Source organism: Lepidochelys kempii, chromosome 3, assembly GCF_965140285.1.
Source record: "Lepidochelys kempii isolate rLepKem1 chromosome 3, rLepKem1.hap1, whole genome shotgun sequence".
Taxonomy (NCBI): Eukaryota; Metazoa; Chordata; order Testudines; family Cheloniidae; genus Lepidochelys; species Lepidochelys kempii.
This window is the reverse complement of record NC_136382.1, coordinates 4658825-4675471: the sequence shown is the minus strand read 5'-3', so window position 1 is coordinate 4675471 and position 16647 is coordinate 4658825. Positions and strand designations below refer to the sequence as shown.

At 49.6% G+C, this 16647-nt stretch overlaps 1 protein-coding gene across 1 annotated transcript in view; it reads left to right on the top strand.

The window, feature by feature from the left end:
- Nucleotides 1-16647, top strand: part of SCARA5 (scavenger receptor class A member 5) — a 136287-nt gene that overhangs the window by 58414 nt on the left and 61226 nt on the right. The gene's annotated exons all lie outside the window — the stretch shown is intronic.

Genomic DNA, 16647 nt, shown 5'->3' with positions numbered 1-16647 from the left:
AGAGGGTGGGGAAGAAGACAGGAGAACAGAGGGTCCTTACAAAGATAAACGGGCTTTGGGCCCAGTGCACCCAGCAAACACCAGCTGCTGGTCCTAAAGACTCCGAACCCTCTGTCTCCTCAAAGCGCCACCTTTAACATACCTGGCTGCTGAGTGCAGCATCCCGGCCAGGCCCCTGGCCAAGGGAAAAGACTCGACTGCGATCCGAGGGGAGGAAAACAAGCTAACAGAACAACCTGTCCCATGCTGTGGTGTTGTAGCCGAGTCAGTCCCAGGATATTTGCAAGACAAGGTGGGTGAGGTAATAGCTTTCACTGGCCCAACACAGTAAGCTGGAAAGCTCATCTCTCTCCCCAGCAGACGTTGGTCCAACCGGAGATATTACCTCACCCAAAATGTCCTGAACACAACAACAAGGGTAAAACTCGGCCGCCTCCCGGATCCGTTCCAGGAACGGGAGCTCCTGCTGCGTTCTGCCCACCCCGGTAGGGTGCAGTTGCCTTGGATCCCTGGCCCTGGACTCTGGGCTCTGCATGTGTGTTCTGGGTTAGTCATGCCGCCGTCCGCTCTCGAGCACCCCCGGGTCTGTATCTTACGCAAGGAAAAGAAACGTGCAGGCTCCCGTCCAATCCTGCAGCTCAGCCCTGCCCTGTAGTGTTATGGGAGCCCCCCTCCACCTCCCCACTGTGCTGTGCTCCCAGCTCAGGCCTGCCTTGTAGCATTCCAAGAGCTTTGCTGGGGTGCCCTTGCTCCCCTATCCCCCTACTGTCTCCTTGGCTCATTCCTGCCCATAAGACACTAGAGAATCTCTCTGGTTCTGCCTTGTGCCCTGCTACATTTCTGCAGCTCCCATCTCCCCAGGCTCGGCTCCCCAGGCTATGGCATTTTCAATGCTTTCTCCTGTCCGCTTGAGTCCTGGCTGAGAGGCTGTGACGAGTTTGGTCACAGAGACCCACTTGGAACTGTCACCTGATGTGCTGAAATTACCTCTGAGTTCGTTTTCCCTGCCAGCTTGGGACTCCAAAACCCTGCCTTGTTGAGCCAGACACACTAGCCGGCTGCAACACAGATCCAGGTTCTAGACCACGCCCCCAAAGCTGCGGGCTTTAGTTGAAAACTGCTCAGCAGGTCACCTATCTCCAGCATCCAGACACCCAGCTCCCCATGGGATCCAAACCCCAAATAAATCCATTTTACTCTGTATAAAGCTTATACAGGGTAAACTCATAAATTGTCAGCCCTCTATAACACTGATAGAGAGATATGCACAGCTGTTTGCTCCCCCAGGTATTAATCACTTACTCTGGGTTTACTAATAAACAAAAGTGATTTTATTAAGCATAAAAAGTAGGATTTAAGTGGTTTCAAGTAATAACAGACAGAACAAAGTAAGTCACCAAGCAAAATAAAGCAAAACCACACAAGTCTAAGCCTAATACATTAAGAGACTGATTACAGGTAATATCTCACCCTCAGAAACGTTCCAATAAGTTTCTTTCACAGACTAGACTCCTCCTTAGTCAGGCCCCAATCCTTTCATAGAATCATAGAATATCAGGGTTGGAAGGGACCTCAGGAGGTCATCTAGTCCAACCCCCTGCTCAAAGCAGGACCAATCCCCAATTAAATCATCCCCGCCAGGGCTTTGTCAAGCCTGACCTTAAAAATATCCAACCTAAACCTCCCCCACTGCAACTTGAGACCATTACTCCTTGTCCTGTCCTCTTCTACCACTGAGAATAGTCTAGAACCATCCTCTTTGGAACCACCTCTCAGGTAGTTGAAAGCAGCTATCAAATCCCCCCTCATTCTTCTCTTCCGCAGACTAAACAATCCCAGTTCCCTCAGCCTCTCCTCATAACTCATGTGTTCCAGACCCCTAATCATTTTTGTTGCCCTTCACTGGACTCTCTCCAATTTCTACACATCCTTCTTGTAGTGTGGTGCCCGAAACTGGACACAGTACTCCAGATGAGGCCTCACCAATCTCGAATAGAGGGGAACGATCACGTCCTCGATCTGCTGGCTACGCCCCTACTTATACATCCCAAAATGCCATTGGCCTTCTTGGCAACAAGGGCACACTGTTGACTCATATCCAGCTTCTCGTCCACTGTAACCCCTAGGTCCTTTTCTGCAGAACTGCTGCCTAGCCATTCAGTCCCTAGTCTGTAGCAGTGCATTGGATTCTTCCATCCTAAGTGCAGGACCCTGCCCTTATCCTTGTTGAACCTCATCAGATTTCTTTTGGCCCAATCCTGCAATTTGTCTAGGTCCCTCTGTATCCTATCCCTACCTGCCACCGTATCTACCACTCCTCCTAGTTTAGTATCATCCGCAAATTTGCTGAGAGTGCAATCCACACCATCCTCCAGATCATTTATGAAGATATTGAACAAAACCGGCCCCAGGACCGACCCTTGGGGCACTCCACTTGATACCGGCTGCCAACTAGATATGGAGCCATTGATCACCACCCGCTGAGCCCGACAATCTAGCCAACTCTGTACCCACCTTACAGTGCACTCATCCAACCCATACTTCCCCAACTTCCTGATAAGAATACTATGGGAGACCGCGTCAAAAGCTTTGCTAAAGTCAAGAAACAATACATCCACTGCTTTCCCTTCATCCACAGAACCAGTAATCTCATCATTGAAGGCGATTAGATTAGTCAGGCATGACCTTCCCTTGGTGAATCCATGCTGACTGTTCCTGATCACCCTCCTCTCGTGTAAGCGCTTCAGGATTGATTCCTTGAGGACCTGCTCCATGATTTTTCCAGGGACTGAGGTGAGGCTGACTGGCCTGTAGTTCCCAGGATCCTCCTTCTTCCCTTTTTTAAAGATGGGCACTACATTAGCCTTTTTCCAGTCATCCGGGACTTCCCCCGATCGCCATGAGTTTTCAAAGATAATGGCCAATGGCTCTGCAATCACAGCCGCCAACTCCTTTAGCACTCTCAGATGCAACACATGTGGCCCCATGGACTTGTGCACGTCCAGCTTTTCTAAATAGTCCCTAACCACTTCTTTCTCCACAGAGGGCTGGTCACCTCCTCCCCATGCTGTGTTGCCCAGCGCAGCAGTCTGGGAGCTGACCTTGTTCGTGAAGACAGAGGCAAAAAAAGCACTGAGTACATTAGTTTTTTCTACATCCTCTGTCACTAGGTTGCCTCCCTCATTTAGTAAGGGGCCCACGCTTTCCTTGGCTTTCTTCTTGTTGCCAACATACCTGAAGAAACCCTTCTTGTTACTCTTAACATCTCTTGCTAGCTGCAGCTCCTAGTGCGATTTGGCCCTCCTGATTTCATTCCTACATGCCCGAGCAACATTTTTATACTCTTCCCTGGTCATTTGTCCAATCTTCCACTTCTTGTAAGCTTCTTTTTTATGTTTAAGATCCGCAAGGATTTCACTGTTAAGCCAAGCTGGTCACCTGCCATATTTGCTATTCTTTCAACACATCGGGATGGTTTGTCCCTGTAACTTCAATAGGGATTCTTTGAAATACAGCCAGCTCTCCTGGACTCCTTTCCCCCTCATGTTATTCCCCCAGGGGATCCTACACATCAGTTCCCTGAGGGAGTCGAAGTCTGCTTTCCTGAAGTCCAGGGTCCGTATTCTGCTGCTTACCTTTCTTTCCCCAGGGTACAGTCCCTGTTAGTTCCAGCAGACATCTTAGGTGATAAGCAGGGGTTTTCTCATGACTGTGACCCTTTTGTCCTGTTTCACCCCTTTTTATAGCTTTGGCACAAGGCGGGAATCTTTTGTCTCACTGGGTCCCCAACTCTCCTTCTAAAATGGAAAAGTACCAGATTTAAGATGAATTCCAGTATTAGACCCCAGCCTCCATTCTTCCAGGGCTTGCCCCCATGTACACAGGAAGGTTTGCAAGTAAACAGAGCCATTTACAACCAATTGTCCTAGTTAATGGGAGCCATCAAGATTCTAAACCACCATTAATGGCCCACACTTTGCATAATTACAATAGGACCTCAGAGTTATACTTCATATTTCTAGCTTCAGATACAAAAACAATACATGCATACAAATAGGTGGAATATATTCAGTAGGTTATAACCTTTGTTATGATACCTTACAAGAGACCTTTTGCATAAAGTATATTCCAGTTACATCATATTCACACTCATAAGTATATTTCCATAAAACATACGGAGTGCAATGTCACAGAGGCATCTGGTTTTGTTGGTCCTGGGCAAAGCAAGGCAGCAGTTTAAACCCTCTTTGGGTTAAAGAGGGCCATCCTAGCCCCATTGAAGTTGGTGGGGGGTCTGCCACGGACTTTAGTGAGGCCAGGATTTAGCCACCATGCTTGGATTATTTAGTTGGCAGATTTTGTCCCCCAAACTCCCCAGATGCCAGTTGCACAACATCCTTTCTCTGGCTGTCTCTGGGAGCGATCAAAGTCATTCTGCATGAGTGGGATTCACTGAACTGTACCATGTGGCTGATTAGCCTAATGGAATTACGAGTCGGGTTGGGAACCTTACCCAGCTCTGAGCCTGTCATCACCTCGGCGGAGCAGGGGCATTCAGCAAGATCCGAATTCAGCTCGGGGCCAGGCTGTGGGGCGGCGAGGACAGGACCCTAGCATTACAAATGCACTGCGGTCTGGTTTCCATGGGTCCGATCGGCTGAGCGAACAGCTGAGCAGCGGTCCATAGGAGGTGGCAGCCAGACAAGGGAATCTGCACAGCCTGAGCGGCCTGCTGGCCCCAGGGGAAGGTGCGGCTTGTTCACTAATGTTCGCCGATGAGACGGAATGTCCCGGCCTTCCCTCCAAACCACAGAAGACCCCTGAAGGCTCCTTAATCTAAACACAAAGGCTTGTGTCAGCCAGAATCCACAGTGAAAAGTGTGGTAATGATCTGGGTGGGTGACCGCTGCCTCGTGTGGGATGGAATCAGAGCTGCCCAACTGCAGGTCCTAGGCCTTGGGAGGTTAATAGCGCTTCTCCTTCAGCTTGCGTGGCAGGGGCTTGGCCTTTTGGGGCTGGAAGGCTCTGAGTTCTGGCCTCACTAGCGCTGTGACGTTTTCTGCTGGAATTCCCCAGCCTCAGAGGGCGAGAGCAGCGGGGTCAATAAGGCCCGTGCTACGTAAGAACCAGAGCTGCGAGCAGGCCCTGAAGGGTGGACCTGTTCTGGTCATGCTGCTCAAACAGAGTGTTTTCCTTCCTTCCCTGGGTAGCATGGACAGAGAGGTGGAGAAGGACAGAAGGGTAACAGCAAAAACAGGCAAGTGGCTATTTGGAGCTCCAAGAACTAGTTTCCAGTTGACTGCAGCCCCGTGATGGTATTTGGGAGGGGGGGCCAATATGTTTGCTTGGCCCACAGTGCCCAGGCAACGTTAACCTAGCTCCAGCTGCCCATCTAAATAGGGTCTCTGGCATAGAGCAGGGTATATTCCTTCCATCTGGGCTTGTTCCACTCTCTGACCCTGCCTGTAAACCCCCCATACGTTTTGAGGTGATGGAAAGTCTCTGTCCCCTCCACACTGAGAGACCCGGGTTCAAATCCTGACTCAGCTGGCAAGAAGTTTTGTGGCCCTGAGTGCACCCTCTGACCTCCCAGTCCTGCACTCAACCCACTGACTCCCAGGAGCGATGAGGGTTTTCAGCGCCAGGGCAGTACCAGAGAACTAGCACTGGGCCAGCAGGGTGGCATGTTAAGATGCAGGCAACATCTTATATTTCTATAGCATCTTCCAGCTGCGGGGTGGAACAGACCAGCCACGCTGAACCAGCAAGACCCCAGAGTGGCTTAGGGTAGGGTGAGCAGTGAGATTGCAGTGGAATGTAGGGGAAAATAATGTAATTAGCCAGTGTGGCATTTCACCCTACTTAACAAATGCCCCGTCCAGCCACATCGCACCCCCCTAATGCTGTCGTGTGATGGGTGGGACTGGAAAAGGATAGTCAGATTCCAGGAGGCTCTTAGTTTGGTGTGATCATATAATCATAGAATATCAGGGTTGGAAGGGACCTCAGGAGGTCATCTAGTCCAACCCCCTGCTCAAAGCAGGACCAATCCCCAACTAAATCATCCCTGCCAGGGCTTTGTCAAGCCGGGCCTTAAAAACTTCTAAGGAAGGAGATTCCACCACCTCCCTAGGTAACGCATTCCAGTGTTTCACCACCCTCCTAGTGAAAAAGATTTTCCTAATATCCAATCTAAACCTCCCCCACTGCAACTTGAGACCATTACTCCTCGTTCTGTCATCTGTTACCACTGAGAACAGTCTAGATCCATCCTCTTTGGAACCCCCTTTCAAGCAGTTGAAAGCAGCTATCAAATCCCCCCTCATTCTTCTCTTCTGCAGACTAAACAATCCCAGTTCCCTCAGCCTCTCCTCATAAGTCATGTGTTCCAGTCCTCTGATCATTTTTGTTGCCCTCCGCTTTCCAATTTTTTCACATCCTTCTTGTAGTGTGGGGCCCAAAACTGGACACAGTACTCCAAATGAGGCCTCACCAATGCCAAATAGAGGGGAACAATCACATCCTAATGCTCTGGAATGCAAGGCGGTGGCCAGGCCAAGAGATGAACACTTCTCAGCATGTGACACTGGCCTCTGGCCACGCACAGCAAAGATCTCTTTCCTACAACTCTGCCTGCTGCATCACTTATTGCCAAGGAAACAAGCTTGCTACTGCCTCACCAATGCCACTTCCTAGGATTCCTTTGGCAGTCTCCCATCCAAGTACCAAACACACCCGAAAACTGCTTAGCCCCCAGATGAGTTCCGGAGCCTCACATCCTCTTTGCGATTGATCAGAGGGTTTGGCCATTGGGGTTCCTTGCCAGATGTGCCTCAGCCCGGCTTTGGAGAGCTCCATCTTCCTGGCTGGGTCAGGTGATCTGGGAGAGTCTGGTCGCCTGATGTATCTTGTTTCTTTCTCAAAGCCACCTGCTTGTGGCTGTGGATCTGATGCTATTCCTCACTCCTGTTCACCTCCTCTGTTGTGCCGGATAATTCAGTCTTCACGCTGGAAACCCTCTTCCTAGGAGCTCTCTGCTCTGCTGCGAACGTTGCTTGCTCTTTATTTTTGTTTGCAGTGGGGGATTCACCATCACAGCTCAGACGAGCTTATTCTTTCTCTGCAGTAGATCCCCAGCACCCTCAGAAATCTTCCCTTCACACGCTAAAGTGTAAGTGTGTTTGGTCAGCCCCACCTGCCTGTTAAAGGGACACTGGCAGGTTGAAAACAGTAGGTCCTCTGGTCCTGCTGAACTGCTCCTAGGTCCTGATCCAAAGCCACTGTGAATCTTTCCACTGATTCCAGTAGGTGCAGCCAGACTGGATCAGACCCGAGGTCCACCTACCCCAGGGTCCTGTCTCCGATAGTGGGCACTGCCAGACTGCTTCGGAGGAGTAAGAATCCCACTGTAGCAGACGTGGGATAAGCTGCCCCTCATGTAGGTCTCATCCCAACCTCTGATAGTGAGCATCTCAAGCCCTGACACATGTGCTTTGGATCAGGCCCTTATTACAGGACTGGAGGGGAAAGGCAATAGAGGCCGTAATGCACCTCTACTCACTCCCCATCCTAATGCTGCCTGGAAACCAGTCCAGTTCCAGACACAACTTAGAGCACCACCAGGGCTGCTCTACATTTCACCCAGCTACGCACAGTCTCATGGGTGGGGACTGCTGGAGCCCAGGGGCACTCCTGCCAGGCCACATGTCCCCAGAAACATCCCCTGGATGGGCAGCCGCTTTGCATAGCAGCTGTAGCTGGAGCTCACATGTATTTAAAGATCCCTGCACTTCCCTCTATATGTCACTTGGCCATTGCTGCCAGAAAAAAAGAGTGGGAAACAGGGATGATCATACTTCACAAGGGCTAATGACCTGAGGTGAACGACCTGATCCCACTGCTGCTGACCTACCTGACAAAGCCCTCTTTGGATTTCGGAAGATTCAAGCCCCAAATGAACAAAGGGCTTTGGCTCGATAGTGCCATAATTGTGCAAAGTGTTAGGAGCCTGATTCGTGCTCTCTACCCGCCGGATTCTGGGGCTTGGTAATTAATAGCTCTTGCAACGGGCTGGGAGCAATGGGGTGCTGGGTTGGAAGGACCCAGCTGTTAACAGAGTGGGCAGCTGTCTTGCTATGGGAAATATATCTGAAAGTGGTTCATTGAGCTTGGTATTGTCACCAGGGCCAATGTGGAGTGTTTCTGAGGAATCCCTGTAGCTTACCGACTTGTGCTATAGTGTCTCATGAGAGGAATTCCTTCCTGACCCCATTGCTGATCACCTCATGCCCTGAAGCATGAGGATTAGTAGCGTCCGTAGTTTTATCCCACCATGTGGAACTGCAGTTGCAGCTTTTATTCTGGAGAGACATTAGCCTCTGTATGGAAAAGATAAAAGTCAGTGTGATGTCCCTCTTCAAGGTCTGAAGCCAGGATCTCCATCCTTGAGTTAAAGGAATTACCCGATTAGCTAATGGTAGTAGGCTATTATCCTGTAATAGACCAGCCACTGGAGGGGCACATTTCACACACTTTGCCAGTGGGTTACCTAGCTTTCCAGCAGAAACCCAGTCCTGACCAACTTCCACCCCCATCCCTCTGATTTAGCCAAAACTAAATCAAGCCATCTGTAATTTCTCATGAATGATCCTACGCCAGGGTACATATTTTGTGGAAAGTTTGAGGCAAATGGGACAAGGCGTTTTGGAGATATGAGAGTTGTTGTTTAAGAAAAAAAAAAAAAAACCATGAGGTGTTTTCATTTCTTGAAAGTTTCCCAATGTTTTTTGGCTGGTCCTAGCATCGCAATGGCCTGGTCTGGTACCTCCCCGTTCGTTTCAGCCTGTTGGTCTCAGGCGAGTTCTAGGGTGGGGTGAGATCACATTATTCACTGTGACGGGTGGATGCGTTAGGAACTCCACAGCGTGCTGAAGGAACGTGTGGCACCAATACAGGCCTTGGGAAGGCTGCAGCTGGCTGCTGTGAATCTGCAAAAGCACAAGCCAGCATTGCACAGCAAGTACATCCGTTGTAGTGTTTGGGGCAGTGGTTCTCAGGCTGTGAGCTGCTTGCGGCCCAGTCAGCACACAGCTGCAGCCCGCGTGACATCCTCAGGGCCATTCAGGCAGTATATATATTGTGTGGATGCAGCCCACATCACATGTAGAGGGCTGCATATGTGCCCCACAATAGTCAATAGGGTGAGAAGCACTGGTATGGGGGAAGGAGGCTCAGTTCCTGAATTTAACGTTTTTATCCTTTCCCCTACAATGTTCCAGTACGGTTGTTTTCCCTCTTAACTCACTGATGCATGTTGTAACAAATCCATGGCCACCTGTGACTTCATGGCAACAGTGGGATTCGGACCACGGTTCTTCCAAGCACGGCCCTCTAAAGGAGAATCTTCATGCACTGACCGAGATAGGGCACCTGTGACACACAGGGGGACAGTTCTGAGGCCACCCAAGAGAGGGCAGTGGTCCACTAGCTAAAAGTCATTGCAGTTCTGATGCATTCAGTGCAATTTAAAATTTCTTTCTTTCCCTGGGAAGTCATCTAAATGTCTATGAGAGGGATGGTGACCATTTGGGGATTGAGACAGCGAGACAAACGGAAGGACAGAAAGAGACTCATTTCTAATGAGGAAACGATGCTCTTTCATGTCTCAAACACCCAACCCTGCCATCCCTGGCTTTGCTTCATCCCTGGATGTTTAATTGTTCCTCACCTGTAAAATGAGGGTGAGAATGCTTCCTTTATCTATCCTGCCTATTTAGGTGGTAAGCATATTACTCTGCGTGTTTGTGTGCAGCCCTGGGTGCTACGGAAATCAACTGAATCTCAGGAGAAAGTTGGGCCTTCAGAGAACCAGCAAGATTAGAACTCAGAGCCCTGGAAGCACAGGTCTCTGCCGGGGAGATAATTAGAGGGGTGGTATATGTTGGGATTCTCTCCAAGCCCTTTTCCACTCAGCTTATCCAGAATATCTCACCAAGTTCTGGGAGCAAACTTCCTCCAGTTCTCTGGGATCCAAAAGCTCAGGTCAACTCTGCCTCGTCACTCAGGTTCTGCTCTGAGGTGCGTAGCAGCTCTATGCCAGGCCCAGGGGCAGGGGTTTAGATACAGGGTGAAACCACAATTGCAAATCATGTCACACTGTACACACCTTATAGAATCATAAACACGTAGGAGTGGAAGGGACCTCGAGAGGTCATCTAGTCCAGTCCCCCGCACTCATGACAGGACTAAATGTTATCTAGACCAGCTCTGACAGGTGTTTGTCTAACCTGCTCTTAAAATTCTCCCATGACAGAGATTCCACAACTCCCTAGGTAATTTGTTCTAGTACTTAACTACCCTGACAGGAAATTTTTCCTAACGTCCTGCCTAAATCTCTCCTGCTGCAATATAAGCCCATTGCTTCCTGTTTTGTCCTGTCCTCAGTGGATAAGCAGAACAATTTATTACCCAACTCTTTTTATAATAACCTTTTATGTACTTTAAAACGATTATCATGTCTCCCTCAGTCTTCTCCAAACTTTTTACAATCTTCCCTCATAGGTCATGTTTTCTGGACCTTTAATCATTTTTGTTGCTCTTCTCTGGACTCTCTCCAATTTGTCCACATCTTTCTTGAAATGTGGTGCCCAGAACTGGACACAATGCTCCAATTGAGGCCTAATCAGCATGGAGTAGAGCGGAAGACTTCTCAAGTTTTGCTTACAACACTTCTGCTAATACATCCCAGAAGGATGTTTGCTTTTTTGCAACAGTGTTACACTGCTGACTCATATTTAGCTTGTGATCCACTATGACCCCCAGATCCCTTTCCGCAGTACTCCTTCCTAGGCAGTCATTTCCCATTGTGTATGTGTGCAACTGATTGTTCCTTCCTAAGTGGAGTACTTTGCATTTGTCCTTATTGAATTTCATCCCATTAATTTCAGACCAATCCTCCAGTGTGTCAAGATCCTTTTGAATTTTAATCCTATCCTCCAAAGCACTTGCAACCCCTCCCAGTTTGGTATCATCCGCAGACTTTATAAGTGTACTCTCTGAGCCATTATCCAAATCATTTAAGAAGATACTGAATAGACCCAGACCCAGGACAGATCCCTGTGGGACTCCACTTGATATGCTTTTCTAGCCTGACTGTGAACCATTGGTAACCACTCTCTGAGAAGTTTTCCAACCAGTTGTGCACCCACCTTATAGTAGGTTCATCTAGGTTGTATTTCCCTAGTTTACTTATGAGACGGTCACATGAGACAGTATCAAAAGCCTTACTAAAGTCAAGTTTCAGAGTAACAGCCTTGTTAGTCTGTATTCGCAAAAAGTGACCACTCTCCCTACAATGTGCATGATAATCAAGGTGGGCCATTTCCAGCACAAATCCAGGTTTTCTTACCCCCCCCCCCCACACACACACAAACTCACTCTCCTGCTGGTAATAGCTCATCCAAACTGACCACTCTCCTTACAATGTGTATGATAATCAAGGTGGGCCATTTCCAGCATAAATCCAAGTTTAACCAGAACATCGGGGGGGGGGGGGGTAGGAAAAAACAAGGGGAAATAGGCTACCTTGCATAATGACTTAGCCACTCCCAGTCTCTATTTAAGCCTAAATTAATAGTATCCAATTTGCAAATGAATTCCAATTCAGCAGTTTCTCGCTGGAGTCTGAATTTGAAGTTTTTTTGTTGTAAGATAGCGACCTTCATGTCTGTGATTGCGTGACCAGAGAGATTGAAGTGTTCTCCGACTGGTTTATGAATGTTATAATTCTTGACATCTGATTTGTGTCCATTTATTCTTTTACATAGAGACTGTCCAGTTTGACCAATGTACATGGCAGAGGGGCATTGCTGGCACATGATGGCATATATCACATTGGTGGATGTGCACCTCGATTATCATGCACATTGTAGGGAGAGTGGTCACTTTGGATAAGCTATTACCAGCAGGAGAGTGAGTTTGTGTGTGTGTGTTTTGGGTGGGGGGGGGTGAGAAAACCTGGATTTGTGCTGGAAATGGCCCACCTTGATTTTCATACACATTGTAAGGAGAGTGGTCACTTTGGATAAGCTGTTACCAGCAGGAGAGTGAGTTTGTGTGTGTGGTTTTTGGAAGGGGGGTGTGTGAGAAAACCTGGAAGTTTGTGCTGGAAATGGCCCACCTTGATTATCATACACATTGTAAGGAGAGTGATCACTTTAGATAAGCTATTACCAGCAGGAGAATGGGGTGGGAGGAGGTATTGTTTTATGGTCTCTGTGTATATAATGTCTTCTGCAGTTTCCACAGTATGCATCTGATGAAGTGAGCTGTAGCTCACGAAAGCTTATGCTCAAATAAATTGGTTAGTCTCTAAGGTGCCACAAGTCCTCCTTTTCTTTTTACTAAAGTCAGGATATACCACATCTACTGCTTCCCCCGCCCCCCATCCACAATGCTTGTTAGCCTGTCAAAGAAAGATATTAGGTTTATACACATTTTTCCTTGCTACTAACATCTACTTCTTGAATCTAATTGGTTTGGGGATCATACCGAGCACGTAAGGACCCGTTACTTTGCAGATCATGTAAGGCCCAATCACTGAGGTCCTCACCTCATCTACATTTCAAGCTTATCAGTGCAGGGTCTTCCAGCTTATCTCAATTAGCCTGAAAACACCATCTGGGACTCCAGCACACAGCCTGTCACACCCTTGCTTACAGTTTAACCTTGCACTCAAATCAAGCTAGATGCAAGGTTACTCACCCCAGCAAGATCTCTGCGTACAGTATGGTCTCCTAGGAGAAGTCCCATGTCCTGGCACATGTCGGAACGGACTGGACAAGACACTGGAAAGCATCCCATAGGGAACAGTCCTGCAATGGCAGGAAGAGACAAGAGTGGATGATGATCTAAAAAGCTTTTTTTCCATCTCTCTGCGGCTTGGGAAGATACATGACTCCTTTCTATTATGGCAACAACCTTCCCATCACAGAGCTGTAAACACAGGGGCACCTCACCAAGAACTAGCCAGAGGAGTGATTTCTGCTGGCAACTAGAATTTCAGTGGGCATTTCCCCCCCTTCGTCACAGACTATTGTCTAAAATCCAGCCATCCCGTTCCCCTTCAAGCAATATCCTGTTAAATCAGTCCCCTGCTAACCTTGCAATAAGTGTGAACTTCAGAACTTCACCCAGTGTGTTTGCTGGGGGTGGATCCAAGCCAGAAGCCCTGGAAGTGTGTGTGTGTGTGTCCCCTCTGTATATACAGGCCCCACTCTGTAATTTGAACCAAATGTCCTCATTTTGTTTCTCCTCCTTTTTATAAACAAGAGGGTAAGTTGCTAGGCGATTCCCAGATCCGATGGCTTTCGGCCAGGTGAATCCTAATAAAATTTTAACTGATGATGATTTTTTATTTGGTTGGGTTTGGCTTTGATCCCTCACACCTCAGGCTGCACAATAAATAGAACTTGAGAGAAAGGAATGAAATCCCGAGCCTGGATCCAGAGCATGGTGTTGTCCCCCTTCCCTTCTAAATGGGTCCACCTCTCAACTCAGGTCTGGGGAATCTTTGATCTTAACTGTTTCAGCTGCTACTTCCAAGCCGAATTTTGAACACAGAGCTCCTTGGGGTCTGATTTTCAGAAGGGCAGAGCACTGGAGTCCTGGGTGTTCGGCACCTCTAAAGATCAGGCAAACTCTGGGTCTCTGTGTGCATGCCTGCACTTGTGCCTGCTTAGCATATATGCACACTGCCTACGTGGCAGTCACATCCCTGTGGTCAATTGCAGTTCCCAGGCAGTATTCATGGACTCACAGACTTCAAAACCGGAAGGGACTATCGGGATCATCTAGCCTGACCTCCTGCACATGGCAGGCCGCAGAACCTCGCCCACCCGCTCCTGTACTAGACCCACAACCTCTGGCTGAGTCACTGCTGTCCTCAAATCTTGATTTAAAGACGCTGAGTTACAGAGAATCCACCCTTTACACTAGTGCAAACCAGCAAGCGACCTGTGCCCCACGCTGCAGAGGAAGGCGACTTTCCCCCAGGGACTCTGCCAATCTGACCTGGGGGGAAATTCCTTCCTGACCCCATTGACTGTGTCACCTGCACTCTGCCCCCACAGTCCATCTCCCCTGGGACTCATTCTAACATCCCAACCCCCCACCCCAAGCCATTTGACACATTTTCCATTTATTTTTAAGCAAAGTTGTCAGAGTCACATTTACTCCCTTTGTTCCCAGTTGTGGGATTTTCCCCGCAAAATATGGCCCCTGGACAGGCAAGAGTCAGTGCAGGGCCAGTGTTGGGTTTAGTCCATTGGGAGCCTGCAGGTTCATGCAGTTGGAAAGAGCAGATTGCCACCTTTCCCGGGCAGCAGTGCTTGGTGCCAGCCCTGGAAGAGCCCAAGATACCCGACGGCGGAGACATAACAGAGAACAGCTGCTTCAGTTTGTTTTCATAGAGTTTCAGGCCAGAAGGGGCCAGCAGACCCTATTGCCTGACGTGTATCACAGGTCATTACATTTCATCCAGATAGGTCAGTGTTAAGCCCACAAACTTTAGGCAGACCAAAGCATTTTAGTCTCTGCCACGGGCGGAGAACAGGAGAGACCAAGGTGGCATCAATGTGATGGCAAGGAATTGGTTCGGTGAGTCTCAGCGGTGCCTGGATTTTGCTGGCTGTACTTTTCCTCTCCCTCTGAGCTGGGCACTCACGGAGAGAGAAGCTTTCCTCTGCTCCAGACTCTCCGTGCCAGTGTGGCCGGGTGCTGGTCCTGGTGCTGGTGTTGCCCGGCTATTAGCTGGACACAACTGCACCGATGCAGGTACAGCAAGCGTGGGATGCCGTGACACCCTCCCGCTCAAGCGACCTGCTCCAGTAAAGGGGGCAGGAAGGGACAGGGTGTAGTGTTACATGAGTTGCATGCAAAAAGCAGCAGCAGCATCCCAGTGTTTGCATATCGTTCGCGCACCTAGAGAGCGCCATCAACTGGCAGGTTAGGGTAACATCTGTAGTATTGTTCCTACGCTTGAGGGTTCAATACAGTTGCTGTTGTGTCACCCCAAGACGGTTGCTGAGTGGAGCAGCTCTTAGCCCAGGGTGCTAGGGGGATTCCTAGCTGCACTGCAGACTGGGACAAGCGGCTGCTATAAGTTAGAGCAGCCCCTGGGCTGCTGTAACTTACACTCAGGATCATTTGAACCCCTGGAGCATCTCACCTTGGATAGGCCCCATCCCCCAGGCTCCAGGAGGCACAGCACAGAACCAGACCCATGGCAACTAAGGCACCTGACTCTCCCTCTTAGCTGGTGGTGAGGTGCTGCTGGATTCCTCTTCCGCCTGGCACCTCTCTGAGCTCATTGCCAGCCTCTCCCTGCCCTCCCCCCCTCCTGCCCCCCACTACTGCCACCAAGGCTGAGAGAGGGGCTGGCATCCAGCAGTGGCTGAGGGGCAAATCCATGGGGTGGGGTGATTCCAGGCAGGGGGAGGGGGCAAGTTATTCAGCACTGACTGCAGACCTCTCTGGATGTCACACACCTGCTTGTGGTCTAGGGTAGATCCTAAAAATCAGCTTGTACCCAGGTCACACCGGTAGGGAAACAGCCGGTTTCCTGAAGGGTTCACAGTGCCCCCGACAGGTGCAGCTCTTGGGACAGGAAGGGGGGAAGAATCCTGTAGGCAGGGGCAGTGTAGAGCAGCATATGGTAGTCACCCAGCTAGAACTTTTGGCTAGGACTCCAGGGCTGGCTGCACAACGGGGGAGAATGGTCCTGCCAGCTATGGCAGCTGGGAGCCATCACCTCCCCGCGGGCTTTGCCAAGCTTCTCACTGCATTAATCAGGCCGATGTCTCCGATTTCCTGCAGGGTCCCCTGGAAATAATGGGCTGCCGTGGAGAGGGATTAGGTTCCAGCTGGGCCTAACAGGCTGGCAGCATCCCACCAGCCCAGAGGCTGGCATTAAAGCCATTTGCCATTACGTCTTGTGGGTCCAACGCCGACGGTGCAGTCACAGGCGAGTCTGAAAGGGCCAGGTTCCGGGCCGCATTCCGGCTGCTTGGTGCAATGCCAAGCAGCCTCCACCTGGCCTAATCAGCTGCCTGGTGCTTTCCCAGGTAGGGGGCCTGGCCAGGGGGATACGGGTGTGCTCAGGGCACCTCTGCACTCTGACTGCACACGTTGCACCTGTGAGTGACCTGACTGGAGTCTCCAGTGGCAAAAGGACAAGGCATTGCCTATAGATCCTTCTACCACAGACAATGCAGCAGACGCATCTGTGTGAGAGGCCTCCAGGGGAAAGCCAAGTACTAACTCAGGAAGGGTTTAATTTATACCCTCACATTCCGAGTTGTCTAGTTAACCTTGACAGCCCTTTAATCTCTGCTTCCTCGTTTGACTGGTTGACAGCTCCCGGGAAGCACTGCAAACCACTCCAGGAGCTGACAAAGCCAGGCTGCTGGTGTTAATTAGAGAGCAAAGAACTCAATCCCGGTCCCCAATTCCTGGCCAGCCAGGAAACCTGACTGTGCCACAATTACAGACCAAAAATAAAAAGCCCAGCCGGGCAGGTTTTAGCGCCGCTTAGGGAAGGGAAATGGACATTTTTAGTAGCTGGAAGGTTAAATGCAGGAAAACTAAATC